Here is a 26,191-nt window from a genome sequence, read left to right on the forward strand (position 1 = left end):
TCTGAAAGAGAATCAAGCATGTGTACAGGGGCATAAACGCAGCAGTGATAGGATTGGAGAGGTTCGGTGAGCAAATGAAGACCCTTTGAAGTCATATTGCATGGTACCCATTCCACGGGTTTCAACTACCCAGGTTTAAGGTATTCTTCCTTCAGCTAAAACATGCACGTGGAACCTAGAGTATGATCAACCATGTGATTGGGAGACGTGTTCAAATATGTCTCAGTTTTCGTACCCTGGTACTCGGGTGCAACATTCCAGACGCTTTACTAACACTCTCCCGACTTGGAGAGTCAGTCCCTTTAACCTCCTGTTTGGCCCAGTTTGCAATTTCTGCGGAAGATGAACAGGAATAGCGAGAACCAATGAGAGACTAGCTGGAGGTGTCTGGACGGGCAAATTTAACTCTCATTTCCCACCAGGAAGAGGAATTAACCAAAGGCTCAGCGTGCCGTGCCGGAACCAGATTAGGGCCTGAAGCCATCCTGCGGTGTTGCGGCCAGGTCACAAGAAAGCGAGTTGAAGAAAGGAGCTCAGGGGCACTGTAATTCACAAACATGCAGAGTTATAAATGACAGCTATCGTCCAAAAATATACTGAAGTCAGGCTGCCAAGAGGACTTGAAAGTGGGGCAGAATTGCAGGAAACCGATTTCAGGAGGTAGACTGGAATTGCATTGAAAGCATAGGAAAAGAGGCAGAACGTCCACAATGATGCACTTGGCCAAAAAGGGCGTATGCGTTTTTTCCTGAATATATTCAGGAAAAAACGCATACGCCCTTTTTGGCCAACCAAGCAAGCTTGCAAAGGAAATCTGCACTACAATGAAGTCTCACTTCCCCACGGTCAAAAGGGCCATCTGAAAAAAGTGTAAAATCCAGAAAGGCAGGACAGGCCATGGAGAACTGGGAGCCTTGTTATGCTGATGGGCGGGATGTAAATTGCCAACAGACACTCGGGAGAAGTGTATGGTGTTTCCTGAAACATCTAAAAAACAAAGCAACAGAGCCTAGGGCACTTCCACTTATGGTCCTATAGCTTAGGGAAATTAAAATCAAAAAGACAAAGCCACCCCAAAGTTTGGGACGCCTCTGTTTACAAGAACCTCGTTTACCGTACAAGTTCAATATCACAGAAAGTGAAAAATGGATGAAGAACTTGTGGTACTTACGTACAATGCAGTATCACTCAGCAATGAAATCTATGTCATCAGGCCCGTAGCAGCATAATGAGTGGATTCAGGTACGATGATTCTAACTGAAATAAGTCACACAGAAAAAGAAACATCATAAGATATCAGTAATACACGGAATGTAAACTTGGCTACACAGGAACTGAATTACAGAACAGAACAGGGTCTCAAATTTAGAAAACCAACTTATGCTTGCTTAAGGGTAAAGGTGAGTTGGGGTGCTGCATGAAACCAGAGATTGAAATGAGCACAGATAAAGTTCCTTTAGCCAAACATGAAATAGACAACAGCTACTCCTTGCTCAACGAAATGGACTCAACACCGCATATTAAACGCCTAAGAATGTACCTGACTAGTAAGTATCTTAAAACCTATGGATTGCTATGTCTCTGAAAGAGAATCAAGCATGTGTACAGGGGCATAAACGCAGCAGTGATAGGATTGGAGAGGTTCGGTGAGCAAATGAAGACCCTTTGAAGTCATATTGCATGGTACCCATTCCACGGGTTTCAACTACCCAGGTTTAAGGTATTCTTCCTTCAGCTAAAACATGCATGTGGAACCTAGAGTATGATCAACCATGTGATCGGGAGACGTGTTCAAATATGTCTCAGTTTTCGTACCCTGGTACTCGGGTGCAACATTCCAGACGCTTTACTAACACTCTCCCGACTTGGAGAGTCAGTCCCTTTAACCTCCTGTTTGGCCCAGTTTGCAATTTCTGCGGAAGATGAACAGGAATAGGAAGAACCAATGAGAGACTAGCTGGAGGTGTCTGGACGGGCAAATTTAACTCTCATTTCCCACCAGGAAGAGGAATTAACCAAAGGCTCAGCGTGCCATGCCGGAACCAGATTAGGGCCTGAAGCCATCCTGCGGTGTTGCGGCCAGGTCACAAGAAAGCGAGTTGAAGAAAGGAGCTCAGGGGCACTGTAATTCACAAACATGCAGAGTTATAAATGACAGCTATCGTCCAAAAATATACTGAAGTCAGGCTGCCAAGAGGACTTGAAAGCGGGGCAGAATTGCAGGAAACCGATTTCAGGAGGTAGACTGGAATTGCATTGAAAGCATAGGAAAAGAGGCAGAACGTCCACAATGATGCACTTGGCCAAAAAGGGCGTATGCGTTTTTCCCTGAATATATTCAGGAAAAAACGCATACGCACTTTTTTGCCAACCAAGCAAGCTTGAAAAGGAAATCTGCACTACAATGAAGTCTCACTTCCCCCCGGTCAAAAGGGCCATCTGAAAAAAGTGTAAAATCCAGAAAGGCAGGACAGGCCATGGAGAACTGGGAGCCTTGTTATGCTGATGGGCGGGATGTAAATTGCCAACAGACACTCGGGAGAAGTGTATGGTGTTTCCTGAAACATCTAAAAAACAAAGCAACAGAGCCTAGGGCACTTCCACTTATGGTCCTATAGCTTAGGGAAATTAAAATCAAAAAGACAAAGCCACCCCAAAGTTTGGGACGCCTCTGTTTACAAGAACCTCGTTTACCGTACAAGTTCAATATCACAGAAAGTGAAAAATGGATAAAGAACTTGTGGTACTTACGTACAATGCAGTATCACTCAGCAATGAAATCTATGTCATCAGGCCCGTAGCAGCATAATGAGTGGATTCAGGTACGATGATTCTAACTGAAATAAGTCACACAGAAAAAGAAACATCATAAGATATCAGTAATACACGGAATGTAAACTTGGCTACACAGGAACTGAATTACAGAACAGAACAGGGTCTCAAATTTAGAAAACCAACTTATGCTTGCTTAAGGGTAAAGGTGAGTTGGGGTGCTGCATGAAACCAGAGATTGAAATGAGCACAGATAAAGTTCCTTTAGCCAAACATGGAATAGACAAGAGCTACTCCTTGCTCAACGAAATGGACTCAACACCGCATATTAAACGCCTAAGAATGTATCTGACTAGTAAGTATCTTAAAACCTATGGATTGCTATGTCTCTGAAAGAGAATCAAGCATGTGTACAGGGGCATAAACGCAGCAGTGATAGGATTGGAGAGGTTCGGTGAGCAAATGAAGACCCTTTGAAGTCATATTGCATGGTACCCATTCCACGGGTTTCAACTACCCAGGTTTAAGGTATTCTTCCTTCAGCTAAAACATGCACGTGGAACCTAGAGTATGATCAACCATGTGATTGGGAGACGTGTTCAAATATGTCTCAGTTTTCGTACCCTGGTACTCGGGTGCAACATTCCAGACGCTTTACTAACACTCTCCCGACTTGGAGAGTCAGTCCCTTTAACCTCCTGTTTGGCCCAGTTTGCAATTTCTGCGGAAGATGAACAGGAATAGCGAGAACCAATGAGAGACTAGCTGGAGGTGTCTGGACGGGCAAATTTAACTCTCATTTCCCACCAGGAAGAGGAATTAACCAAAGGCTCAGCGTGCCGTGCCGGAACCAGATTAGGGCCTGAAGCCATCCTGCGGTGTTGCGGCCAGGTCACAAGAAAGCGAGTTGAAGAAAGGAGCTCAGGGGCACTGTAATTCACAAACATGCAGAGTTATAAATGACAGCTATCGTCCAAAAATATACTGAAGTCAGGCTGCCAAGAGGACTTGAAAGCGGGTCAGAATTGCAGGAAACCGATTTCAGGAGGTAGACTGGAATTGCATTGAAAGCATAGGAAAAGAGGCAGAACGTCCACAATGATGCACTGGCCAAAAAGGGCGTATGCGTTTTTTCCTGAATATATTCAGGAAAAAACGCATACGCCCTTTTTGGCCAACCAAGCAAGCTTGCAAAGGAAATCTGCACTACAATGAAGTCTCACTTCCCCCCCGGTCAAAAGGGCCATCTGAAAAAAGTGTAAAATCCAGAAAGGCAGGACAGGCCATGGAGAACTGGGAGCCTTGTTATGCTGATGGGCGGGATGTAAATTGCCAACAGACACTCGGGAGAAGTGTATGGTGTTTCCTGAAACATCTAAAAAACAAAGCAACAGAGCCTAGGGCACTTCCACTTATGGTCCTATAGCTGAGGGAAATTAAAATCAAAAAGACAAAGCCACCCCAAAGTTTGGGACGCCTCTGTTTACAAGAACCTCGTTTACCGTACAAGTTCAATATCACAGAAAGTGAAAAATGGATAAAGAACTTGTGGTACTTACGTACAATGCAGTATCACTCAGCAATGAAATCTATGTCATCAGGCCCGTAGCAGCATAATGAGTGGATTCAGGTACGATGATTCTAACTGAAATAAGTCACACAGAAAAAGAAACATCATAAGATATCAGTAATACACGGAATGTAAACTTGGCTACACAGGAACTGAATTACAGAACAGAACAGGGTCTCAAATTTAGAAAACCAACTTATGCTTGCTTAAGGGTAAAGGTGAGTTGGGGTGCTGCATGAAACCAGAGATTGAAATGAGCACAGATAAAGTTCCTTTAGCCAAACATGAAATAGACAAGAGCTACTCCTTGCTCAACGAAATGGACTCAACACCGCATATTAAACGCCTAAGAATGTACCTGACTAGTAAGTATCTTAAAACCTATGGATTGCTATGTCTCTGAAAGAGAATCAAGCATGTGTACAGGGGCATAAACGCAGCAGTGATAGGATTGGAGAGGTTTGGTGAGCAAATGAAGGCCCTTTGAAGTCATATTGCATGGTACCCATTCCACGGGTTTCAACTACCCAGGTTTAAGGTATTCTTCCTTCAGCTAAAACATGCATGTGGAACCTAGAGTATGATCAACCATGTGATCGGGAGACGTGTTCAAATATGTCTCAGTTTTCATACCCTGGTACTCGGGTGCAACATTCCAGACACTTTACTAACACTCTCCCGACTTGGAGAGTCAGTCCCTTTAACCTCCTGTTTGGCCCAGTTTGCAATTTCTGCGGAAGATGAACAGTAATAGGGAGAACCAATGAGAGACTAGCTGGAGGTGTCTGGACGGGCAAATTTAACTCTCATTTCCCACCAGGAAGAGGAATTAACCAAAGGCACAGCGTGCCGTGCCGGAACCAGATTAGGGCCTGAAGCCATCCTGCGGTGTTGCGGCCAGGTCACAAGAAAGCGAGTTGAAGAAAGGAGCTCAGGGGCACTGTAATTCACAAACATGCAGAGTTATAAATGACAGCTATCGTCCAAAAATATACTGAAGTCAGGCTGCCAAGAGGACTTGAAAGCGGGGCAGAATTGCAGGAAACCGATTTCAGGAGGTAGACTGGAATTGCATTGAAAGCATAGGAAAAGAGGCAGAACGTCCACAATGATGCACTTGGCCAAAAAGGGCGTATGCGTTTTTTCCTGAATATATTCAGGAAAAAACGCATACGCCCTTTTTGGCCAACCAAGCAAGCTTGCAAAGGAAATCTGCACTACAATGAAGTCTCACTTCCCCACGGTCAAAAGGGCCATCTGAAAAAAGTGTAAAATCCAGAAAGGCAGGACAGGCCATGGAGAACTGGGAGCCTTGTTATGCTGATGGGCGGGATGTAAATTGCCAACAGACACTCGGGAGAAGTGTATGGTGTTTCCTGAAACATCTAAAAAACAAAGCAACAGAGCCTAGGGCACTTCCACTTATGGTCCTATAGCTTAGGGAAATTAAAATCAAAAAGACAAAGCCACCCCAAAGTTTGGGACGCCTCTGTTTACAAGAACCTCGTTTACCGTACAAGTTCAATATCACAGAAAGTGAAAAATGGATAAAGAACTTGTGGTACTTACGTACAATGCAGTATCACTCAGCAATGAAATCTATGTCATCAGGCCCGTAGCAGCATAATGAGTGGATTCAGGTACGATGATTCTAACTGAAATAAGTCACACAGAAAAAGAAACATCATAAGATATCAGTAATACACGGAATGTAAACTTGGCTACACAGGAACTGAATTACAGAACAGAACAGGGTCTCAAATTTAGAAAACCAACTTATGCTTGCTTAAGGGTAAAGGTGAGTTGGGGTGTTGCATGAAACCAGAGATTGAAATGAGCACAGATAAAGTTCCTTTAGCCAAACATGGAATAGACAAGAGCTACTCCTTGCTCAACGAAATGGACTCAACACCGCATATTAAACGCCTAAGAATGTACCTGACTAGTAAGTATCTTAAAACCTATGGATTGCTATGTCTCTGAAAGAGAATCAAGCATGTGTACAGGGGCATAAACGCAGCAGTGATAGGATTGGAGAGGTTCGGTGAGCAAATGAAGACCCTTTGAAGTCATATTGCATGGTACCCATTCCACGGGTTTCAACTACCCAGGTTTAAGGTATTCTTCCTTCAGCTAAAACATGCATGTGGAACCTAGAGTATGATCAACCATGTGATCGGGAGACGTGTTCAAATATGTCTCAGTTTTCATACCCTGGTACTCGGGTGCAACATTCCAGACACTTTACTAACACTCTCCCGACTTGGAGAGTCAGTCCCTTTAACCTCCTGTTTGGCCCAGTTTGCAATTTCTGCGGAAGATGAACAGTAATAGGGAGAACCAATGAGAGACTAGCTGGAGGTGTCTGGACGGGCAAATTTAACTCTCATTTCCCACCAGGAAGAGGAATTAACCAAAGGCACAGCGTGCCGTGCCGGAACCAGATTAGGGCCTGAAGCCATCCTGCGGTGTTGCGGCCAGGTCACAAGAAAGCGAGTTGAAGAAAGGAGCTCAGGGGCACTGTAATTCACAAACATGCAGAGTTATAAATGACAGCTATCGTCCAAAAATATACTGAAGTCAGGCTGCCAAGAGGACTTGAAAGCGGGGCAGAATTGCAGGAAACCGATTTCAGGAGGTAGACTGGAATTGCATTGAAAGCATAGGAAAAGAGGCAGAACGTCCACAATGATGCACTTGGCCAAAAAGGGCGTATGCGTTTTTTCCTGAATATATTCAGGAAAAAACGCATACGCCCTTTTTGGCCAACCAAGCAAGCTTGCAAAGGAAATCTGCACTACAATGAAGTCTCACTTCCCCCCGGTCAAAAGGGCCATCTGAAAAAAGTGTAAAATCCAGAAAGGCAGGACAGGCCATGGAGAACTGGGAGCCTTGTTATGCTGATGGGCGGGATGTAAATTGCCAACAGACACTCGGGAGAAGTGTATGGTGTTTCCTGAAACATCTAAAAAACAAAGCAACAGAGCCTAGGGCACTTCCACTTATGGTCCTATAGCTTAGGGAAATTAAAATCAAAAAGACAAAGCCACCCCAAAGTTTTGGACGCCTCTGTTTACAAGAACCTCGTTTACCGTACAAGTTCAATATCACAGAAAGTGAAAAATGGATAAAGAACTTGTGGTACTTACGTACAATGCAGTATCACTCAGCAATGAAATCTATGTCATCAGGCCCGTAGCAGCATAATGAGTGGATTCATGTACGATGATTCTAACTGAAATAAGTCACACAGAAAAAGAAACATCATAAGGTATCAGTAATACACGGAATGTAAACTTGGCTACACAGGAACTGAATTACAGAACAGAACAGGGTCTCAAATTTAGAAAACCAACTTATGCTTGCTTAAGGGTAAAGGTGAGTTGGGGTGCTGCATGAAACCAGAGATTGAAATGAGCACAGATAAAGTTCCTTTAGCCAAATATGGAATAGACAAGAGCTACTCCTTGCTCAACGAAATGGACTCAACACCGGATATTAAACGCCTAAGAATGTACCTGACTAGTAAGTATCTTAAAACCTATGGATTGCTATGTCTGCGAAAGAGAATCAAGCATGTGTACAGGGGCATAAACGCAGCAGTGATAGGATTGGAGAGGTTCGGTGAGCAAATGAAGACCCTTTGAAGTCATATTGCATGGTACCCATTCCACGGGTTTCAACTACCCAGGTTTAAGGTATTCTTCCTTCAGCTAAAACATGCACGTGGAACCTAGAGTATGATCAACCATGTCATCGGGAGACGTGTTCAAATATGTCTCAGTTTTCATACCCTGGTACTCGGGTGCAACATTCCAGACGCTTTACTAACACTCTCCCGACTTGGAGAGTCAGTCCCTTTAACCTCCTGTTTGGCCCAGTTTGCAATTTCTGCGGAAGATGAACAGGAATAGCGAGAACCAATGAGAGACTAGCTGGAGGTGTCTGGACGGGCAAATTTAACTCTCATTTCCCACCAGGAAGAGGAATTAACCAAAGGCTCAGCGTGCCGTGCCGGAACCAGATTAGGGCCTGAAGCCATCCTGCGGTGTTGCGGCCAGGTCACAAGAAAGCGAGTTGAAGAAAGGAGCTCAGGGGCACTGTAATTCACAAACATGCAGAGTTATAAATGACAGCTATCGTCCAAAAATATACTGAAGTCAGGCTGCCAAGAGGACTTGAAAGCGGGGCAGAATTGCAGGAAACCGATTTCAGGAGGTAGACTGGAATTGCATTGAAAGCATAGGAAAAGAGGCAGAACGTCCACAATGATGCACTTGGCCAAAAAGGGCGTATGCGTTTTTTCCTGAATATATTCAGGAAAAAACGCATACGCCCTTTTTGGCCAACCAAGCAAGCTTGCAAAGGAAATCTGCACTACAATGAAGTCTCACTTCCCCACGGTCAAAAGGGCCATCTGAAAAAAGTGTAAAATCCAGAAAGGCAGGACAGGCCATGGAGAACTGGGAGCCTTGTTATGCTGATGGGCGGGATGTAAATTGCCAACAGACACTCGGGAGAAGTGTATGGTGTTTCCTGAAACATCTAAAAAACAAAGCAACAGAGCCTAGGGCACTTCCACTTATGGTCCTATAGCTTAGGGAAATTAAAATCAAAAAGACAAAGCCACCCCAAAGTTTGGGACGCCTCTGTTTACAAGAACCTCATTTACCGTACAAGTTCAATATCACAGAAAGTGAAAAATGGATAAAGAACTTGTGGTACTTACGTACAATGCAGTATCACTCAGCAATGAAATCTATGTCATCAGGCCCGTAGCAGCATAATGAGTGGATTCACGTACGATGATTCTAACTGAAATAAGTCACACAGAAAAAGAAACATCATAAGGTATCAGTAATACACGGAATGTAAACTTGGCTACACAGGAAGTGAATTACAGAACAGAACAGGGTCTCAAATTTAGAAAACCAACTTATGCTTGCTTAAGGGTAAAGGTGAGTTGGGGTGCTGCATGAAACCAGAGATTGAAATGAGCACAGATAAAGTTCCTTTAGCCAAATATGGAATAGACAAGAGCTACTCCTTGCTCAACGAAATGGACTCAACACCGGATATTAAACGCCTAAGAATGTACCTGACTAGTAAGTATCTTAAAACCTATGGATTGCTATGTCTGCGAAAGAGAATCAAGCATGTGTACAGGGGCATAAACGCAGCAGTGATAGGATTGGAGAGATTCGGTGAGCAAATGAAGACCCTTTGAAGTCATATTGCATGGTACCCATTCCACGGGTTTCAACTACCCAGGTTTAAGGTATTCTTCCTTCAGCTAAAACATGCATGTGGAAACTAGAGTATGATCAACCCTGTGATCGGGAGACGTGTTCAAATATGTCTCAGTTTTCGTACCCTGGTACTCGGGTGCAACATTCCAGACGCTTTACTAACACTCTCCCGACTTGGAGAGTCAGTCCCTTTAACCTCCTGTTTGGCCCAGTTTGCAATTTCTGCGGAAGATGAACAGGAATAGCGAGAACCAATGAGAGACTAGCTGGAGGTGTCTGGACGGGCAAATTTAACTCTCATTTCCCACCAGGAAGAGGAATTAACCAAAGGCTCAGCGTGCCGTGCCGGAACCAGATTAGGGCCTGAAGCCATCCTGCGGTGTTGCGGCGAGGTCACAAGAAAGCGAGTTGAAGAAAGGAGCTCAGGGGCACTGTAATTCACAAACATGCAGAGTTATAAATGACAGCTATCGTCCAAAAATATACTGAAGTCAGGCTGCCAAGAGGACTTGAAAGCGGGGCAGAATTGCAGGAAACCGATTTCAGGAGGTAGACTGGAATTGCATTGAAAGCATAGGAAAAGAGGCAGAACGTCCACAATGATGCACTTGGCCAAAAAGGGCGTATGCATTTTTTCCTGAATATATTCAGGAAAAAACGCATACGCCCTTTTTGGCCAACCAAGCAAGCTTGCAAAGGAAATCTGCACTACAATGAAGTCTCACTTCCCCCCGGTCAAAAGGGCCATCTGAAAAAAGTGTAAAATCCAGAAAGGCAGGACAGGCCATGGAGAACTGGGAGCCTTGTTATGCTGATGGGCGGGATGTAAATTGCCAACAGACACTCGGGAGAAGTGTATGGTGTTTCCTGAAACATCTAAAAAACAAAGCAACAGAGCCTAGGGCACTTCCACTTATGGTCCTATAGCTTAGGGAAATTAAAATTAAAAAGACAAAGCCACCCCAAAGTTTGGGACGCCTCTGTTTACAAAAACCTCGTTTACCGTACAAGTTCAATATCACAGAAAGTGAAAAATGGATAAAGAACTTGTGGTACTTACGTACAATGCAGTATCACTCAGCAATGAAATCTACGTCATCAGGCCCATAGCAGCATAATGAGTGGATTCAGGTACGATGATTCTAACTGAAATAAGTCACACAGAAAAAGAAACATCATAAGATATCACTAATACACGGAATGTAAACTTGCCTACACAGGAACTGAATTACAGAACAGAACAGGGTCTCAAATTTAGAAAACCAACTTATGCTTGCTTAAGGGTAAAGGTGAGTTGGGGTGCTGCATGAAACCAGAGATTGAAATGAGCACAGATAAAGTTCCTTTAGCCAAATATGGAATAGACAAGAGCTACTCCTTGCTCAACGAAATGGACTCAACACCGCATATTAAACGCCTAAGAATGTACCTGACTAGTAAGTATCTTAAAACCTATGGATTGCTATGTCTGCGAAAGAGAATCAAGCATGTGTACAGGGGCATAAACGCAGCAGTGATAGGATTGGAGAGGTTCGGTGAGCAAATGAAGACCCTTTGAAGTCATATTGCATGGTACCCATTCCACGGGTTTCAACTACCCAGGTTTAAGGTATTCTTCCTTCAGCTAAAACATGCACGTGGAACCTAGAGTATGATCAACCATGTGATCGGGAGACGTGTTCAAATATGTCTCAGTTTTCGTACCCTGGTACTCGGGTGCAACATTCCAGACGCTTTACTAACACTCTCCCGACTTGGAGAGTCAGTCCCTTTAACCTCCTGTTTGGCCCAGTTTGCAATTTCTGCGGAAGATGAACAGGAATAGCGAGAACCAATGAGAGACTAGCTGGAGGTGTCTGGACGGGCAAATTTAACTCTCATTTCCCACCAGGAAGAGGAATTAACCAAAGGCTCAGCATGCCGTGCCGGAACCAGATTAGGGCCTGAAGCCATCCTGCGGTGTTGCGGCCAGGTCACAAGAAAGCGAGTTGAAGAAAGGAGCTCAGGGGCACTGTAATTCACAAACATGCAGAGTTATAAATGACAGCTATCGTCCAAAAATATACTGAAGTCAGGCTGCCAAGAGGACTTGAAAGCGGGGCAGAATTGCAGGAAACTGATTTCAGGAGGTAGACTGGAATTGCATTGAAAGCATAGGAAAAGAGGCAGAACGTCCACAATGATGCACTTGGCCAAAAAGGGCGTATGCGTTTTTTCCTGAATATATTCAGGAAAAAACGCATACGCCCTTTTTGGCCAACCAAGCAAGCTTGCAAAGGAAATCTGCACTACAATGAAGTCTCACTTCCCCCCGGTCAAAAGGGCCATCTGAAAAAAGTGTAAAATCCAGAAAGGCAGGACAGGCCATGGAGAACTGGGAGCCTTGTTATGCTGATGGGCGGGATGTAAATTGCCAACAGACACTGGGGAGAAGTGTATGGTGTTTCCTGAAACATCTAAAAAACAAAGCAACAGAGCCTAGGGCACTTCCACTTATGGTCCTATAGCTTAGGGAAATTAAAATCAAAAAGACAAAGCCACCCCAAAGTTTGGGACGCCTCTGTTTACAAGAACCTCGTTTACCGTACAAGTTCAATATCACAGAAAGTGAAAAATGGATAAAGAACTTGTGGTACTTACGTACAATGCAGTATCACTCAGCAATGAAATCTATGTCATCAGGCCCATAGCAGCATAATGAGTGGATTCAGGTACGATGATTCTAACTGAAATAAGTCACACAGAAAAAGAAACATCATAAGATATCACTAATACACGGAATGTAAACTTGCCTACACAGGAACTGAATTACAGAACAGAACAGGGTCTCAAATTTAGAAAACCAACTTATGCTTGCTTAAGGGTAAAGGTGAGCTGGGGTGCTGCATGAAACCAGAGATTGAAATGAGCACAGATAAAGTTCCTTTAGCCAAATATGGAATAGACAAGAGCTACTCCTTGCTCAACGAAATGGACGCAACACCGCATATTAAACGCCTAAGAATGTACCTGACTAGTAAGTATCTTAAAACCTATGGATTGCTATGTCTGCGAAAGAGAATCAAGCATGTGTACAGGGGCATAAACGCAGCAGTGATAGGATTGGAGAGGTTCGGTGAGCAAATGAAGACCCTTTGAAGTCATATTGCATGGTACCCATTCCACGGGTTTCAACTACCCAGGTTTAAGGTATTCTTCCTTCAGCTAAAACATGCATGTGGAACCTAGAGTATGATCAACCATGTGATCGGGAGACGTGTTCAAATATGTCTCAGTTTTCGTACCCTGGTACTCGGGTGCAACATTCCAGATGCTTTACTAACACTCTCCCGACTTGGAGAGTCAGTCCCTTTAACCTCCTGTTTGGCCCAGTTTGCAATTTCTGCGGAAGATGAACAGGAATAGCGAGAACCAATGAGAGACTAGCTGGAGGTGTCTGGACGGGCAAATTTAACTCTCATTTCCCACCAGGAAGAGGAATTAACCAAAGGCTCAGCGTGCCGTGCCGGAACCAGATTAGGGCCTGAAGCCATCCTGCGGTGTTGCGGCCAGGTCACAAGAAAGTGAGTTGAAGAAAGGAGCTCAGGGGCACTGTAATTCACAAACATGCAGAGTTATAAATGACAGCTATTGTCCAAAAATATACTGAAGTCAGGCTGTCAAGAGGACTTGAAAGCGGGGCAGAATTGCAGGAAACCGATTTCAGGAGGTAGACTGGAATTGCATTGAAAGCATAGGAAAAGAGGCAGAACGTCCACAATGATGCACTTGGCCAAAAAGGGCGTATGCGTTTTTTCCTGAATATATTCAGGAAAAAACGCATATGCCCTTTTTGGCCAACCAAGCAAGCTTGCAAAGGAAATCTGCACTACAATGAAGTCTCACTTCCCCCCGGTCAAAAGGGCCATCTGAAAAAAGTGTAAAATCCAGAAAGGCAGGACAGGCCATGGAGAACTGGGAGCCTTGTTATGCTGATGGGCGGGATGTAAATTGCCAACAGACACTGGGGAGAAGTGTATGGTGTTTCCTGAAACATCTAAAAAACAAAGCAACAGAGCCTAGGGCACTTCCACTTATGGTCCTATAGCTTAGGGAAATTAAAATCAAAAAGACAAAGCCACCCCAAAGTTTGGGACGCCTCTGTTTACAAGAACCTCGTTTACCGTACAAGTTCAATATCACAGAAAGTGAAAAATGGATAAAGAACTTGTGGTACTTACGTACAATGCAGTATCACTCAGCAATGAAATCTATGTCATCAGGCCCATAGCAGCATAATGAGTGGATTCAGGTACGATGATTCTAACTGAAATAAGTCACACAGAAAAAGAAACATCATAAGATATCACTAATACACGGAATGTAAACTTGCCTACACAGGAACTGAATTACAGAACAGAACAGGGTCTCAAATTTAGAAAACCAACTTATGCTTGCTTAAGGGTAAAGGTGAGCTGGGGTGCTGCATGAAACCAGAGATTGAAATGAGCACAGATAAAGTTCCTTTAGCCAAATATGGAATAGACAAGAGCTACTCCTTGCTCAACGAAATGGACTCAACACCGCATATTAAACGCCTAAGAATGTACCTGACTAGTAAGTATCTTAAAACCTATGGATTGCTATGTCTGCGAAAGAGAATCAAGCATGTGTACAGGGGCATAAACGCAGCAGTGATAGGATTGGAGAGGTTCGGTGAGCAAATGAAGACCCTTTGAAGTCATATTGCATGGTACCCATTCCACGGGTTTCAACTACCCAGGTTTAAGGTATTCTTCCTTCAGCTAAAACATGCATGTGGAACCTAGAGTATGATCAACCATGTGATCGGGAGACGTGTTCAAATATGTCTCAGTTTTCGTACCCTGGTACTCGGGTGCAACATTCCAGATGCTTTACTAACACTCTCCCGACTTGGAGAGTCAGTCCCTTTAACCTCCTGTTTGGCCCAGTTTGCAATTTCTGCGGAAGATGAACAGGAATAGCGAGAACCAATGAGAGACTAGCTGGAGGTGTCTGGACGGGCAAATTTAACTCTCATTTCCCACCAGGAAGAGGAATTAACCAAAGGCTCAGCGTGCCGTGCCGGAACCAGATTAGGGCCTGAAGCCATCCTGCGGTGTTGCGGCCAGGTCACAAGAAAGTGAGTTGAAGAAAGGAGCTCAGGGGCACTGTAATTCACAAACATGCAGAGTTATAAATGACAGCTATCGTCCAAAAATATACTGAAGTCAGGCTGCCAAGAGGACTTGAAAGCGGGGCAGAATTGCAGGAAACCGATTTCAGGAGGTAGACTGGAATTGCATTGAAAGCATAGGAAAAGAGGCAGAACGTCCACAATGATGCACTTGGCCAAAAAGGGCGTATGCGTTTTTTCCTGAATATATTCAGGAAAAAACGCATACGCCCTTTTTGGCCAACCAAGCAAGCTTGCAAAGGAAATCTGCACTACAATGAAGTCTCACTTCCCCCCGGTCAAAAGGGCCATCTGAAAAAAGTGTAAAATCCAGAAAGGCAGGACAGGCCATGGAGAACTGGGAGCCTTGTTATGCTGATGGGCGGGATGTAAATTGCCAACAGACACTGGGGAGAAGTGTATGGTGTTTCCTGAAACATCTAAAAAACAAAGCAACAGAGCCTAGGGCACTTCCACTTATGGTCCTATAGCTTAGGGAAATTAAAATCAAAAAGACAAAGCCACCCCAAAGTTTGGGACGCCTCTGTTTACAAGAACCTCGTTTACCGTACAAGTTCAATATCACAGAAAGTGAAAAATGGATAAAGAACTTGTGGTACTTACGTACAATGCAGTATCACTCAGCAATGAAATCTATGTCATCAGGCCCATAGCAGCATAATGAGTGGATTCAGGTACGATGATTCTAACTGAAATAAGTCACACAGAAAAAGAAACATCATAAGATATCACTAATACACGGAATGTAAACTTGCCTACACAGGAACTGAATTACAGAACAGAACAGGGTCTCAAATTTAGAAAACCAACTTATGCTTGCTTAAGGGTAAAGGTGAGCTGGGGTGCTGCATGAAACCAGAGATTGAAATGAGCACAGATAAAGTTCCTTTAGCCAAATATGGAATAGACAAGAGCTACTCCTTGCTCAACGAAATGGACTCAACACCGCATATTAAACGCCTAAGAATGTACCTGACTAGTAAGTATCTTAAAACCTATGGATTGCTATGTCTGCGAAAGAGAATCAAGCATGTGTACAGGGGCATAAACGCAGCAGTGATAGGATTGGAGAGGTTCGGTGAGCAAATGAAGACCCTTTGAAGTCATATTGCATGGTACCCATTCCACGGGTTTCAACTACCCAGGTTTAAGGTATTCTTCCTTCAGCTAAAACATGCATGTGGAACCTAGAGTATGATCAACCATGTGATCGGGAGACGTGTTCAAATATGTCTCAGTTTTCGTACCCTGGTACTCGGGTGCAACATTCCAGATGCTTTACTAACACTCTCCCGACTTGGAGAGTCAGTCCCTTTAACCTCCTGTTTGGCCCAATTTGCAATTTCTGCGGAAGATGAACAGGAATAGCGAGAACCAATGAGAGACTAGCTGGAGGTGTCTGGACGGGCAAATTTAACTCTCATTTCCCACCAGGAAGAGGAATTAACCAAAGGCTCAGCGTGCCGTGCCGGAACCAGATTAGGGCCTGAAGCCATCCTGCGGTGTTGCGGCCAGGTCACAAGAAAGTGAGTTGAAGAAAGGAGCTCAGGGGCACTGTAATTCACAAACATGCAGAGTTATAAATGACAGCTATCGTCCAAAAATAGACTGAAGTAAGGCTGCCAAGAGGACTTGAAAGCGGGGCAGAATTGCAGGAAACCGATTTCAGGAGGTAGACTGGAATTGCATTGAAAGCATAGGAAAAGAGGCAGAACGTCCACAATGATGCACTTGGCCAAAAAGGGCGTATGCGTTTTTTCCTGAATATATTCAGGAAAAAACGCATACGCCCTTTTTGGCCAACCAAGCAAGCTTGCAAAGGAAATCTGCACTACAATGAAGTCTCACTTCCCCCCGGTCAAAAGGGCCATCTGAAAAAAGTGTAAAATCCAGAAAGGCAGGACAGGCCATGGAGAACTGGGAGCCTTGTTATGCTGATGGGCGGGATGTAAATTGCCAACAGCCACTCGGGAGAAGTGTATGGTGTTTCCTGAAACATCTAAAAAACAAAGCAACAGAGCCTAGGGCACTTCCACTTATGGTCCTATAGCTTAGGGAAATTAAAATCAAAAAGACAAAGCCACCCCAAAGTTTGGGACGCCTCTGTTTACAAGAACCTCGTTTACCGTACAAGTTCAATATCACAGAAAGTGAAAAATGGATAAAGAACTTGTGGTACTTACGTACAATGCAGTATCACTCAGCAATGAAATCTATGTCATCAGACCCGTAGCAGCTTAATGAGTGGATTCAGGTACGATGATTCTAACTGAAATAAGTCACACAGAAAAAGAAACATCATAAGATATCAATAATACACGGAATGTAAACTTGGCTACACAGGAACTGAATTGCAGAACAGAACAGGGTCTCAAATTTAGAAAACCAACTTATGCTTGCTTAAGGGTAAAGGTGAGTTGGGGTGCTGCATGAAACCAGAGATTGAAATGAGCACAGATAAAGTTCCTTTAGCCAAATATGGAATAGACAAGAGCTACTCCTTGCTCAACAAAATGGACTCAACACCGCATATTAAACGCCTAAGAATGTACCTGACTAGTAAGTATCTTAAAACCTATTGATTGCTATGTCTCCGAAAGAGAATCAAGCATGTGTACAGGGGCATCAACGCAGCAGTGATAGGATTGGAGAGGTTCGGTGAGCAAATGAAGACCCTTTGAAGTCATATTGCATGGTACCCATTCCACGGGTTTCAACTACCCAGGTTTAAGGTATTCTTCCTTCAGCTAAAACATGCATGTGGAACCTAGAGTATGATCAACCATGTGATCGGGAGACGTGTTCAAATATGTCTCAGTTTTCATACCCTGGTACTCGGGTGCAACATTCCAGACGCTTTACTAACACTCTCCCGACTTGGAGAGTCAGTCCCTTTAACCTCCTGTTTGGCCCAGTTTGCAATTTCTGCGGAAGATGAACAGTAATAGGGAGAACCAATGAGAGACTAGCTGGAGGTGTCTGGACGGGCAAATTTAACTCTCATTTCCCACCAGGAAGAGGAATTAACCAAAGGCACAGCGTGCCGTGCCGGAACCAGATTAGGGCCTGAAGCCATCCTGCGGTGTTGCGGCCAGGTCACAAGAAAGCGAGTTGAAGAAAGGAGCTCAGGGGCACTGTAATTCACAAACATGCAGAGTTATAAATGAGAGCTATCGTCCAAAAATATACTGAAGTCAGGCTGCCAAGAGGACTTGAAAGCGGGGCAGAATTGCAGGAAACCGATTTCAGGAGGTAGACTGGAATTGCATTGAAAGCATAGGAAAAGAGGCAGAACGTCCACAATGATGCACTTGGCCAAAAAGGGCGTATGCGTTTTTTCCTGAATATATTCAGGAAAAAACGCATACGCCCTTTTTGGCCAACCAAGCAAGCTTGCAAAGGAAATCTGCACTACAATGAAGTCTCACTTCCCCCCCAGTCAAAAGGGCCATCTGAAAAAAGTGTAAAATCCAGAAACGCAGGACAGGCCATGGAGAACTGGGAGCCTTGTTATGCTGATGGGCGGGATGTAAATTGCCAACAGACACTCGGGAGAAGTGTATGGTGTTTCCAGAAACATCTAAAAAACAAAGCAACAGAGCCTAGGGCACTTCCACTTATGGTCCTATAGCTTAGGGAAATTAAAATCAAAAAGACAAAGCCACCCCAAAGTTTGGGACGCCTCTGTTTACAAGAACCTCGTTTACCGTACAAGTTCAATATCACAGAAAGTGAAAAATGGATAAAGAACTTGTGGTACTTACGTACAATGCAGTATCACTCAGCAATGAAATCTATGTCATCAGGCCCGTAGCAGCATAATGAGTGGATTCAGGTATGATGATTCTAACTGAAATAAGTCACACAGAAAAAGAAACATCATAAGATATCAGTAATACACGGAATGTAAACTTGGCTACACAGGAACTGAATTACAGAACAGAACAGGGTCTCAAATTTAGAAAACCAACTTATGCTTGCTTAAGGGTAAAGGTGAGTTGGGGTGCTGCATGAAACCAGAGATTGAAATGAGCACAGATAAAGTTCCTTTAGCCAAACATGAAATAGACAAGAGCTACTCCTTGCTCAACGAAATGAACTCAACACCGCATATTAAACGCCTAAGAATGTACCTGACTAGTAAGTATCTTAAAACCTATGGATTGCTATGTCTCTGAAAGAGAATCAAGCATGTGTACAGGGGCATAAACGCAGCAGTGATAGGATTGGAGAGGTTTGGTGAGCAAATGAAGGCCCTTTGAAGTCATATTGCATGGTACCCATTCCACGGGTTTCAACTACCCAGGTTTAAGGTATTCTTCCTTCAGCTAAAACATGCATGTGGAACCTAGAGTATGATCAACCATGTGATCGGGAGACGTGTTCAAATATGTCTCAGTTTTCATACCCTGGTACTCGGGTGCAACATTCCAGACGCTTTACTAACACTCTCCCGACTTGGAGAGTCAGTCCCTTTAACCTCCTGTTTGGCCCAGTTTGCAATTTCTGCGGAAGATGAACAGTAATAGGGAGAACCAATGAGAGACTAGCTGGAGGTGTCTGGACGGGCAAATTTAACTCTCATTTCCCACCAGGAAGAGGAATTAACCAAAGGCACAGCGTGCCGTGCCGGAACCAGATTAGGGCCTGAAGCCATCCTGCGGTGTTGCGGCCAGGTCACAAGAAAGCGAGTTGAAGAAAGGAGCTCAGGGGCACTGTAATTCACAAACATGCAGAGTTATAAATGACAGCTATCGTCCAAAAATATACTGAAGTCAGGCTGCCAAGAGGACTTGAAAGCGGGGCAGAATTGCAGGAAACCGATTTCAGGAGGTAGACTGGAATTGCATTGAAAGCATAGGAAAAGAGGCAGAACGTCCACAATGATGCACTTGGCCAAAAAGGGCGTATGCGTTTTTTCCTGAATATATTCAGGAAAAAACGCATACGCCCTTTTTGGCCAACCAAGCAAGCTTGCAAAGGAAATCTGCACTACAATGAAGTCTCACTTCCCCACGGTCAAAAGGGCCATCTGAAAAAAGTGTAAAATCCAGAAAGGCAGGACAGGCCATGGAGAACTGGGAGCCTTGTTATGCTGATGGGCGGGATGTAAATTGCCAACAGACACTCGGGAGAAGTGTATGGTGTTTCCTGAAACATCTAAAAAACAAAGCAACAGAGCCTAGAGCACTTCCACTTATGGTCCTATAGGTTAGGGAAATTAAAATCAAAAAGACACAGCCACCCCAAAGTTTGGGACGCCTCTGTTTACAAGAACCTCGTTTACCATACAAGTTCAATATCACAGAAAGTGAAAAATGGATAAAGAACTTGTGGTACTTACGTACAATGCAGTATCACTCAGCAATGAAATCTATGTCATCAGGCCCGTAGCAGCATAATGAGTGGATTCAGGTACGATGATTCTAACTGAAATAAGTCACACAGAAAAAGAAACATCATAAGATATCAGTAATACACGGAATGTAAACTTGGCTACACAGGAACTGAATTACAGAACAGAACAGGGTCTCAAATTTAGAAAACCAACTTATGCTTGCTTAAGGGTAAAGGTGAGTTGGGGTGTTGCATGAAACCAGAGATTGAAATGAGCACAGATAAAGTTCCTTTAGCCAAACATGGAATAGACAAGAGCTACTCCTTGCTCAACGAAATGGACTCAACACCGCATATTAAACGCCTAAGAATGTACCTGACTAGTAAGTATCTTAAAACCTATGGATTGCTATGTCTCTGAAAGAGAATCAAGCATGTGTACAGGGGCATAAACGCAGCAGTGATAGGATTGGAGAGGTTCGGTGAGCAAATGAAGACCCTTTGAAGTCATATTGCATGGTACCCATTCCACGGGTTTCAACTACCCAGGTTTAAGGTATTCTTCCTTCAGCTAAAACATGCATGTGGAACCTAGAGTATGATCAACCATGTGATCGGGAGACGTGTTCAAATATGTCTCAGTTTTCATACCCTGGTACTCGGGTGCAACATTCCAGACGCTTTACTAACACTCTCCCGACTTGGAGAGTCAGTCCCTTTAACCTCCTGTTTGGCCCAGTTTGCAATTTCTGCGGAAGATGAACAGTAATAGGGAGAACCAATGAGAGACTAGCTGGAGGTGTCTGGACGGGCAAATTTAACTCTCATTTCCCACCAGGAAGAGGAATTAACCAAAGGCACAGCGTGCCGTGCCGGAACCAGATTAGGGCCTTAAGCCATCCTGCGGTGTTGCGGCCAGGTCACAAGAAAGCAAGTTGAAGAAAGGAGCTCAGGGGCACTGTAATTCACAAACATGCAGAGTTATAAATGACAGCTATCGTCCAAAAATATACTGAAGTCAGGCTGCCAAGAGGACTTGAAAGCGGGGCAGAATTGCAGGAAACCGATTTCAGGAGGTAGACTGGAATTGCATTGAAAGCATAGGAAAAGAGGCAGAACGTCCACAATGATGCACTTGGCCAAAAAGGGCGTATGCGTTTTTTCCTGAATATATTCAGGAAAAAACGCATACGCCCTTTTTGGCCAACCAAGCAAGCTTGCAAAGGAAATCTGCACTACAATGAAGTCTCACTTCCCCCCGGTCAAAAGGGCCATCTGAAAAAAGTGTAAAATCCAGAAAGGCAGGACAGGCCATGGAGAACTGGGAGCCTTGTTATGCTGATGGGCGGGATGTAAATTGCCAACAGACACTCGGGAGAAGTGTATGGTGTTTCCTGAAACATCTAAAAAACAAAGCAACAGAGCCTAGGGCACTTCCACTTATGGTCCTATAGCTTAGGGAAATTAAAATCAAAAAGACAAAGCCACCCCAAAGTTTTGGACGCCTCTGTTTACAAGAACCTCGTTTACCGTACAAGTTCAATATCACAGAAAGTGAAAAATGGATAAAGAACTTGTGGTACTTACGTACAATGCAGTATCACTCAGCAATGAAATCTATGTCATCAGGCCCGTAGCAGCATAATGAGTGGATTCAGGTACGATGATTCTAACTGAAATAAGTCACACAGAAAAAGAAACATCATAAGATATCAGTAATACACGGAATGTAAACTTGGCTACACAGGAACTGAATTACAGAACAGAACAGGGTCTCAAATTTAGAAAACCAACTTATGCTTGCTTAAGGGTAAAGGTGAGTTGGGGTGCTGCATGAAACCAGAGATTGAAATGAGCACAGATAAAGTTCCTTTAGCCAAATATGGAATAGACAAGAGCTACTCCTTGCTCAACGAAATGGACTCAACACCGCATATTAAACGCCTAAGAATGTACCTGACTAGTAAGTATCTTAAAACCTATGGATTGCTGTGTCTCTGAAAGAGAATCAAGCATGTGTACAGGGGCATAAACGCAGCAGTGATAGGATTGGAGAGGTTCGGTGAGCAAATGAAGACCCTTTGAAGTCATATTGCATGGTACCCATTCCACGGGTTTCAACTACCCAGGTTTAAGGTATTCTTCCTTCAGCTAAAACATGCATGTGGAACCTAGAGTATGATCAACCATGTGATCGGGAGACGTGTTCAAATATGTCTCAGTTTTCGTACCCTGGTACTCGGGTGCAACATTCCAGACGCTTTACTAACACTCTCCCGACTTGGAGAGTCAGTCCCTTTAACCTCCTGTTTGGCCCAGTTTGCAATTTCTGCGGAAGATGAACAGGAATAGCGAGAACCAATGAGAGACTAGCTGGAGGTGTCTGGACGGGCAAATTTAACTCTCATTTCCCACCAGGAAGAGGAATTAACCAAAGGCACAGCGTGCCGTGCCGGAACCTGATTAGGGCCTGAAGCCATCCTGCGGTGTTGCGGCCAGGTCACAAGAAAGCGAGTTGAAGAAAGGAGCTCAGGGGCACTGTAATTCACAAACATGCAGAGTTATAAATGACAGCTATCGTCCAAAAATATACTGAAGTCAGGCTGCCAAGAGGACTTGAAAGTGGGGCAGAATTGCAGGAAACCGATTTCAGGAGGTAGACTGGAATTGCATTGAAAGCATAGGAAAAGAGGCAGAACGTCCACAATGATGCACTTGGCCAAAAAGGGCGTATGCGTTTTTTCCTGAATATATTCAGGAAAAAACGCATACGCCCTTTTTGGCCAACCAAGCAAGCTTGCAAAGGAAATCTGCACTACAATGAAGTCTCACTTCCCCCCCGGTCAAAAGGGCCATCTGCAAAAAGTGTAAAATCCAGAAAGGCAGGACAGGCCATGGAGAACTGGGAGCCTTGTTATGCTGATGGGCGGGATGTAAATTACCAACAGACACTGGGGAGAAGTGTATGGTGTTTCCTGAAACATCTAAAAAACAAAGCAACAGAGCCTAGGGCACTTCCACTTATGGTCCTATAGCTTAGGGAAATTAAAATCAAAAAGACAAAGCCACCCCAAAGTTTGGGACGCCTCTGTTTACAAGAACCTCATTTACCGTACAAGTTCAATATCACAGAAAGTGAAAAATGGATAAAGAACTTGTGGTACTTACGTACAATGCAGTATCACTCAGCAATGAAATCTATGTCATCAGGCCCGTAGCAGCATAATGAGTGGATTCATGTACGATGATTCTAACTGAAATAAGTCACACAGAAAAAGAAACATCATAAGGTATCAGTAATACACGGAATGTAAACTTGGCTACACAGGAACTGAATTACAGAACAGAACAGGGTCTCAAATTTAGAAAACCAACTTATGCTTGCTTAAGGGTAAAGGGGAGTTGGGGTGCTGCATGAAACCAGAGATTGAAATGAGCACAGATAAAGTTCCTTTAGCCAAATATGGAATAGACAAGAGCTACTCCTTGCTCAACGAAATGGACTCAACACCGGATATTAAACGCCTAAGAATGTACCTGACTAGTAAGTATCTTAAAACCTATGGATTGCTATGTCTGCGAAAGAGAATCAAGCATGTGTACAGGGGCATAAACGCAGCAGTGATAGGATTGGAGAGATTCGGTGAGCAAATGAAGACCCTTTGAAGTCATATTGCATGGTACCCATTCCACAGGTTTCAACTACCCAGGTTTAAGGTATTCTTCCTTCAGCTAAAACATGCATGTGGAAACTAGAGTATGATCAACCCTGTGATCGGGAGACGTGTTCAAATATGTCTCAATTTTCGTACCCTGGTACTCGGGTGCAACATTCCAGACGCTTTACTAACACTCTCCCGACTTGGAGAGTCTGTCCCTTTAACCTCCTGTTTGGCCCAGTTTGCAATTTCTGCGGAAGATGAACAGGAATAGCGAGAACCAATGAGAGACTAGCTGGAGGTGTCTGGACGGGCAAATTTAACTCTCATTTCCCACCAGGAAGAGGAATTAACCAAAGGCTCAGCGTGCCGTGCCGGAACCAGATTAGGGCCTGAAGCCATCCTGCGGTGTTGCGGCCAGGTCACAAGAAAGCGAGTTGAAGAAAGGAGCTCAGGGGCACTGTAATTCACAAACATGCAGAGTTATAAATGACAGCTATCGTCCAAAAATATACTGAAGTCAGGCTGCCAAGAGGACTTGAAAGCGGGGCAGAATTGCAGGAAACCGATTTCAGGAGGTAGACTGGAATTGCATTGAAAGCATAGGAAAAGAGGCAGAACGTCCACAATGATGCACTTGGCCAAAAAGGGCGTATGCATTTTTTCCTGAATATATTCAGGAAAAAACGCATACGCCCTTTTTGGCCAACCAAGCAAGCTTGCAAAGGAAATCTGCACTACAATGAAGTCTCACTTCCCCCCGGTCAAAAGGGCCATCTGAAAAAAGTGTAAAATCCAGAAAGGCAGGACAGGCCATGGAGAACTGGGAGCCTTGTTATGCTGATGGGCGGGATATAAATTGCCAACAGACACTCGGGAGAAGTGTATGGTGTTTCCTGAAACATCTAAAAAACAAAGCAACAGAGCGTAGGGCACTTCCACTTATGGTCCTATAGCTTAGGGAAATTAAAATTAAAAAGACAAAGCCACCCCAAAGTTTGGGACGCCTCTGTTTACAAAAACCTCGTTTACCGTACAAGTTCAATATCACAGAAAGTGAAAAATGGATAAAGAACTTGTGGTACTTACGTACAATGCAGTATCACTCAGCAATGAAATCTACGTCATCAGGCCCATAGCAGCATAATGAGTGGATTCAGGTACGATGATTCTAACTGAAATAAGTCACACAGAAAAAGAAACATCATAAGATATCACTAATACACGGAATGTAAACTTGGCTACACAGGAACTGAATTACAGAACAGAACAGGGTCTCAAATTTAGAAAACCAACTTATGCTTGCTTAAGGGTAAAGGTGAGTTGGGGTGCTGCATGAAACCAGAGATTGAAATGAGCACAGATAAAGTTCCTTTAGCCAAATATGGAATAGACAAGAGCTACTCCTTGCTCAACGAAATGGACTCAACACCGCATATTAAACGCCTAAGAATGTACCTGACTAGTAAGTATCTTAAAACCTATGGATTGCTATGTCTGCGAAAGAGAATCAAGCATGTGTACAGGGGCATAAACGCAGCAGTGATAGGATTGGAGAGGTTCGGTGAGCAAATGAAGACCCTTTGAAGTCATATTGCATGGTACCCATTCCACGGGTTTCAACTACCCAGGTTTAAGGTATTCTTCCTTCAGCTAAAACATGCACGTGGAACCTAGAGTATGATCAACCATGTCATCGGGAGACGTGTTCAAATATGTCTCAGTTTTCGTACCCTGGTACTCGGGTGCAACATTCCAGACGCTTTACTAACACTCTCCCGACTTGGAGAGTCAGTCCCTTTAACCTCCTGTTTGGCCCAGTTTGCAATTTCTGCGGAAGATGAACAGGAATAGCGAGAACCAATGAGAGACTAGCTGGAGGTGTCTGGACGGGCAAATTTAACTCTCATTTCCCACCAGGAAGAGGAATTAACCAAAGGCTCAGCGTGCCGTGCCGGAACCAGATTAGGGCCTGAAGCCATCCTGCGGTGTTGCGGCCAGGTCACAAGAAAGCGAGTTGAAGAAAGGAGCTCAGGGGCACTGTAATTCACAAACATGCAGAGTTATAAATGACAGCTATCGTCCAAAAATATACTGAAGTCAGGCTGCCAAGAGGACTTGAAAGCGGGGCAGAATTGCAGGAAACCGATTTCAGGAGGTAGACTGGAATTGCATTGAAAGCATAGGAAAAGAGGCAGAACGTCCACAATGATGCACTTGGCCAAAAAGGGCGTATGCGTTTTTTCCTGAATATATTCAGGAAAAAACGCATACGCCCTTTTTGGCCAACCAAGCAAGCTTGCAAAGGAAATCTGCACTACAATGAAGTCTCACTTCCCCCCGGTCAAAAGGGCCATCTGAAAAAAGTGTAAAATCCAGAAAGGCAGGACAGGCCATGGAGAACTGG

The 26,191-nt window shown here is 44.0% G+C and overlaps 1 long non-coding RNA gene across 6 annotated transcripts in view; it reads right to left on the bottom strand.

Annotated features, from left to right (window-relative positions):
* Positions 1–26,191, bottom strand: part of LOC307181100 — a 732,180-nt gene that overhangs the window by 32,031 nt on the left and 673,958 nt on the right. The window contains exon 3 of one of the 6 annotated variants that reach the window (XR_013825901.1): positions 18,589–18,638. The exons of 4 other annotated variants lie outside the window; for them this stretch is intronic. This is a non-coding gene — a long non-coding RNA (uncharacterized lncRNA). Of the gene's footprint in view, positions 1–18,588; positions 18,639–26,191 lie in introns of those variants that run through there. One more of the 6 variants, XR_013825902.1, reaches the window with a different exon arrangement.

Source organism: Stenella coeruleoalba (genome assembly GCF_951394435.1).
Source record: "Stenella coeruleoalba genome assembly, contig: scaffold_67, whole genome shotgun sequence".
NCBI lineage: Eukaryota > Metazoa > Chordata > Mammalia > Artiodactyla > Delphinidae > Stenella > Stenella coeruleoalba.